Source organism: Hemiscyllium ocellatum, chromosome 48 (genome assembly GCF_020745735.1).
Source record: "Hemiscyllium ocellatum isolate sHemOce1 chromosome 48, sHemOce1.pat.X.cur, whole genome shotgun sequence".
Lineage (NCBI taxonomy): Eukaryota > Metazoa > Chordata > Chondrichthyes > Orectolobiformes > Hemiscylliidae > Hemiscyllium > Hemiscyllium ocellatum.
The window spans coordinates 11,931,340-11,937,339 of record NC_083448.1 but is presented as its reverse complement, the minus strand read 5'-3'; the positions used below and the strand labels follow the sequence as shown (position 1 = coordinate 11,937,339).

At 41.1% G+C, this 6,000-nt stretch overlaps 1 protein-coding gene across 5 annotated transcripts in view; it reads left to right on the top strand.

Annotated features, from left to right (window-relative positions):
• The first annotated feature begins 5,516 nt into the window (after positions 1-5,516).
• elmod3 (ELMO/CED-12 domain containing 3) overlaps positions 5,517-6,000 on the top strand; it is a 40,824-nt gene continuing 40,340 nt past the window's right edge. For 4 of the 5 annotated variants that reach the window (XM_060856498.1, XM_060856496.1, XM_060856497.1 and 1 more), the window contains exon 1: positions 5,517-5,582. The gene's annotated coding sequence lies outside the window, so the exon portion shown is untranslated. Of the gene's footprint in view, positions 5,583-5,955; positions 5,995-6,000 lie in introns of those variants that run through there. The other variant, XM_060856495.1, reaches the window with a different exon arrangement.

The following is a 6,000-nucleotide window of genomic DNA, read 5'->3' as shown; positions in this document are numbered from 1 at the left end:
TACTCCATTATATCAACCCTTCACAACTGAAATCAGTGGCTCAAACTGACTATATTCTCTGCACATGTCTGTGGAGAAACCTATTTACAGGCACCTGAGCAAGTTCCCAGCTCATATATGTATTATATGTGAACATATTAATTAGGAGCAGAAATAAGCCACTTGGCCCTTTGAGCCTGCTCCTCTATTTCATAACATCATGGCTGATCTGACTCTAACTTCACCTTCAGCCTACCTCCAATAACCTGTCATCCTGGATGTAAGTTTGCTTGCTGAGCTGAAAGGTTCATTTTCAGACCTTTCATCATCATACTAGGTAACATCATCAGTGAGCCTCTGGTGAAGCGCTAATGATGTCATTTTTAGCATCACATCACCACAGGAACTGGCATCACCACAGAAATGACATCGCCAACTCAAGGAACACATAAACACATAAATAGAAAGCGGGTCACTAAAACCAGCGCTTCACCGGAGCTCATTGATTATGTTAACTAGTGACAAAATGTCTGAAAAGGTACCTTGCCATTCAGTGAGCAAACTTACATCCAGAACCTCAACCTGAGCTACAAATCTTCTCAAAACTCGCTCAGCTGTCTTCCTTTTGCTGACCAAAAGTTTATCCCCCTCTGTCTGAAGAATCCAGAGAAAATTTTACTTCCTTGGCATTCACAAGTGGTTCCACAGGATGAATTTAAGAATCTTTCCTAATTTGGAGGTGCCGGGTTTGGACTGGGGTGTACAAGGTTAAAAATCACACAACACCAGATTATAGCCCAACAGGTTTATATGGAAACACTAGCTTTTGGAACGCTGCTCCTTCACCTGATGAAAGAGCAGCATTCCGAAAGCTGGTGCTTCCAAATAAATCTGTTGGACTTTAACCTGGTGTTTTGTGATTTTTAACTTTCCTAATTTATTTGTCATGCACCAGTAAATTCCTGTTCTCTGAGTGAAACAAACCAAAGAACGGGCCGACAGACATCAAAATGGACAGAACCAACAAAGACTATCTGCAAGACATTGGCAAAAAGTATGAATAACATTTAATAAAAAGTATATTGGGATGTCTTCAGTGACTGTAAATCCCTGTGCATAAAAACTCTTTCATTATAGAAACGATTACCTCTAACTTGCATGATTAATGCTGCTCAAGACCCACCAGTGATAGGTAAAGAGAACAATTTTCCACATGGACAACACAGTAGAAGTAGAAGAATTTTAACAAATTCAGAATAACCAGAACATATTATAGGTCTGATGATATGAGACACTGGGGGCTGTTGTGGGCAAAGATGAATGATTCATTGTATGAATCCCAAGGTGGGAATTTTGATTCTTTGTCCAGCTCACAGATTCCACATTCTGATTCACAGTAGTGACATCAATGGTTTGACCTTCCCCAATTTCTCCAGATACTGGTGCCTTTCTCAACAGCACCACTGTGTTCCACGATTCTATCCTCATTGCTGCTGGGTCCCAGACCATGTCACTTGTTACCAAACTGCCACAGTTCTTATGCCAGTTAGAACTATCCCAAATTCTGATTCAATTAAACCCCTATTCCTCTTTCCAACTGAACCTCCATTATTTCCTCCCATCTTGTTATGACAGCCAAGAACCTGTGCTTCAACACTCATAAACCCTGCACTGAGCTCGTATTGAACTTCTCTTGATGCTGCCACTTTTGGTATTATCTAGCACAATAGTGCCTAATCTAAGGAATTTCTACCTTCTCTGCTTTGATCATTCTGCAGAAATATCCATCACTGTTATCACAGTCGAACATCACTATCATGGTGCCAGACCCAAGGAACTATGTGCCAAAATAGCTGGGGTACAAATGGGGGTTAAAATATTATGTATCAGTGTCTTTTGATTCACTGTTCACAGGAAAATGGCATAGAATTCCGAGGAAATCATGTGTTAAAATGAAAGTTGTTGTAAATGAAGTGGTCTGATAACACATTTGTCCATTATGTAGAAATCATTCTTTCTTGGTACAAACAATATATTCTTTTTGAGCAATGCCAACAATATCCTGTAATTGTAATTTTAAAACAGTGGATCCAGCACAACTTATCTATCCCACTTCCTCTCCTGTCTTCCACTTGCTCACTAAGATAATGCAACATAGATATCATCAGATGTACACAGCTAATTGACTTATGGTAAAGTTTGCATCAATTTAGATTTCCTCTAATTAGTTGTCTGGTACGTAAAATTCTCAGTTGTAATTTGCCTGTTCGCAAATTTCTTCACAAGGAGGGGTGAAATAAATTATTTAGAATACTTTCTGAAAAGTTTACATCCACTATTTTTCCACTCAGCTTCCTAACTACACGTGGGTTTAACCTCAATTCTAATTCAAGTATGGATAAAGTCAACCTGAGTATTGTAAGGTTTCAATATTTTGTTAGAAATGCAGCATGTAAATGTGAAATCTAAGATCTATGAGTTATCCTGAGATCTTGAATTTAGCTGAAAATGTGTTGCTGGTTAAAGCACAGCAGGTCAGGCAGCAGCCAAGGAACAGGAAATTCGACGTTTCGGGCAAAAGCCCTTCATCAGGAGGGCTTGAATTTAGCACAACCCCGAATGGTGTAGACCGGTTTTTGCTCCCAGTGCTTTTTTCTTGGCCCAAACTGACTTGCAACAACTTTCACAGGTACAGCATATTCTATGTACTTTCAGTCTTCATCATGTCTATAGTTCTTCTTTTCAACATGACTTTCCTTGGGTCATGTCTGTTTGTGTTAAGTTTTCAGCACCACACATTACACTTCACAGGTATTGTTTGGGTTCTGCAAACAGCTTATGTACTTCACCAAAAAAATGAAAGAACTGCAGATGCTGGGAATCTGAAACAAAAGCAAAATTGCAATTCTGAAGAAGGGTCAGTGGCTCTGAAAGGTTAACTCTGATTTCTTTCCACAATGCTGCCAGACCTGCTAAGCTTTTCCAGCAATTTCTGTTTTTTGGCATGTACTTGGCCAATTTTTTAAGACGAATGGTGAGATCCTGGAAAATGTGGATGGCATTTCATCTGTTGGGAGTTTCCTCCCCAGAAAGCCGGACATGGACAATGATACTCATCATTGTTTCCAATGTGCTACCTCAGCCTTTGGGTGTATGAGGAAGAGTATTTTTGAATCAAGCTCTCAAACTTGACATGGAGGTCATGGTTTACAAGGCAAACAGTGAACTCTGTACTTTTTTTAATATTGCAAACTGAGACAACAGCAAGCACTTTGACAAACATGTATTATCAAAGATGCCTCAGCAAAATTCTCCAGGTCTGATGGTAAGAAAGCCAGTCTCTGAAGCCTGAATGCCTCGTTGCAAGTTGCATTTCAGCAGTTCCACTTCACTTGGTGGTGGCAGGAGGCTCCCAGGAGGACAATGAAAGTGTTCTTGAAGCATCTCATAAGAGATGGAACATTCGTGCTGTCTGTGATCTGTCAACACAAAAGAAGTTGTTCAGGGAGGCACCAAAGAAAAGGGCAACTATGGCGAAACATGCTGCAGTGAAGTGAAGGATTGTGTAGAGGTAACAGACTTCCAAGTTCCTCATGAATCCACTCCTTCAAGTGCTGTGTGTGTTTACATGTTACAGGATGCAGAACAGTAATAGCCATTTCATAACCCATTGAACTTGTCCTTGATCCCAGGAGTAAAAAATGAGGTCTGCAGATGCTGGAGATCACAGCTGCAAATGTGTTGCTGGTCAAAGCACAGCAGGTTAGGCAGCATCTCAGGAATAGAGAATTCGACGTTTCGAGCATAAGCCCTTCATCAGGAATAAGAGAGAGAGAGCCAAGCAGGCTGAGATAAAAGGTAGGGAGGAGGGACTAGGGGGAGGGGCGATGGAGGTGGGATAGGTGGAAGGAGGTCAAGGTGAGGGTGATAGGCCGGAGTGGGGTGGGGGCGGAGAGGTCAGGAAGAGGATTGCAGGTTAGGAGGGCGGTGCTGAGTTGCTGAGGAAGGAGATGTGGCTGTGGTAACGGGTCTGTTTGAGAACGTGGCTGAAGAGCTTCTGTGCAGAGGAGATGACCTGGGGGGTGCAGTGAGAGAGGGACTCACTGAAATCCTTGTAGAGGGAGGAAGAGAGCTTCTTCAAGGAAGGCATCCTTGTAAGAGGATGATCCCAGGGTATGCTTCAAAATAAGAGTTATATGTGCACCGAACATGTTAAATCCCACGTGTGGTGTTTTATTACAGATGCAAAACAAATTTAAAATGATGAATGCTTCTGAAATGCAGTCTGACAAGCATAATTCAAGCCACAAAGTTAAATGTCATGTGTATGACTTTAGACTATCATGATTTGGAGGTGCCAGTGTTGGACTGGGTTGTATAAAGAGTTAAAAATCATACAACACCAGGGTATAGTCCAACAGGTTTATTTGGAAGCACGAGCTTTCGGAGCACTGCTCCTTCATCAATGGTTGTCCACTTGATGAAGGAGCAGCACTCTGAAAGCTAGTGTTTCCAAATAAACCTGTTGGACTAAAACCTGGTGTTGTGTGATTTTTAACTTAATACTGTGTACTCTTTACCATATTACAGAATACAGGTAAACTTCATAAAGAACTCTTGGCACTCTTTCAAAGCAAAGGTGAGTTATTCCTGGTGGTCTCAATAAACATCACATAAAAACAGATTATCACATTGGTGTCCGTGGGAGTTTGTTGAGTGCAAATTCATTGCCGCGTTTCGTACATTTCAACAATGACCACATTTTTAAAAAAATACTTTATGTGTTTGTGAGAAACAATTTGTAAATGTTTTTGTGTTTTTATGTAATAGGTTACACTGTTACTGTGTGCATTGAAATGGCTGCAAGAATTAATGAGTCCAAAGAAGGAATAAAGAGAATAGTTGTTGAATAAAACCGCATTTAAAAATGTTCTAGCAAAAACTCTCAAATGTTTTCTCAATGAATTCATCATCAACGGTCGAAATGCAAAAAAAACAGGAAATGCCGGAAATACTCAGCCGGTCAGACTGCATTTGTGGAAATTTAGATAAAAGTTAACACTTCAGGCCAACGAGCTTTGCTCAGAAACTTGAGTATTGTTTCAGTTTGGGTGAGAAGATGGGATTAGAACAGGAAGAGTTAAAATGCAACCCATATTCCCGAGTGACTATTTGAGATCGTTAAAATAACAAGTCTGCTTTTCATTTCATTGTACATGGGAATAATTCTAAATGACGGAAATATATACATGACTGTTTGCCAAACTCTGACGGGAAAATAATGAAATATGATTGTTTGCAGCACTGTCCCTGAGTCATAACTTATACATGGTGCGAGGCTCTGTTGAGTTTCGCGTTCTCGTACTTCCTGTCGCCTGTCCCTTCCTGTAGGACAATCTCTGCACGCATTGTTGCGAGGCTGGGTGCCGTGGGGGTTTGGGGGAAGGGGGATGCTCTATGCATGTTGGGAAATGTAGTTCTAATGTGACCGGATTCCCGCTGAAACGTCAACAAAAGACTACAGTTTCCGGCCTGTCCCGCGAGTCGAGTGCATGCGCAGATCGTGTGCGACTGTTAAATAGCGGCTGAGATTGAAGCGAGAGGTAAAGTGGAGATAAGGCAAACCTTGTTTAACAAAAAAAATCATTTGATAAAAAGTATTCAGAGCAGTATCCGATTCATAAGATGTGGAGACCATCATGGCCCCGAAAACAGTAGTTGGTCACAAGCGCTTCAATCGAGTTGTTGGGGTTAAATCTCACGTTGTATTGAAATTATTTATGATGATGAAGTAAAAAATATTGTATAGTTGACCGAGGCCCCCATGACAATGGCTTTAACCTGCCATTTCTTGCATTATTATTATTATTTAAACGTTTTGTGCCGATGTCAATATCTTACGGCGCTCCTGGCCTCTTTTTTTCAATGACAGTTCTTGTCCAGGTTGACCATGGAGAGGAGTTGTCTGGGAAGGGTCATGGAGAGTGCCCATTGCTTGTGGCACCCATGCCCGAGGTAAGA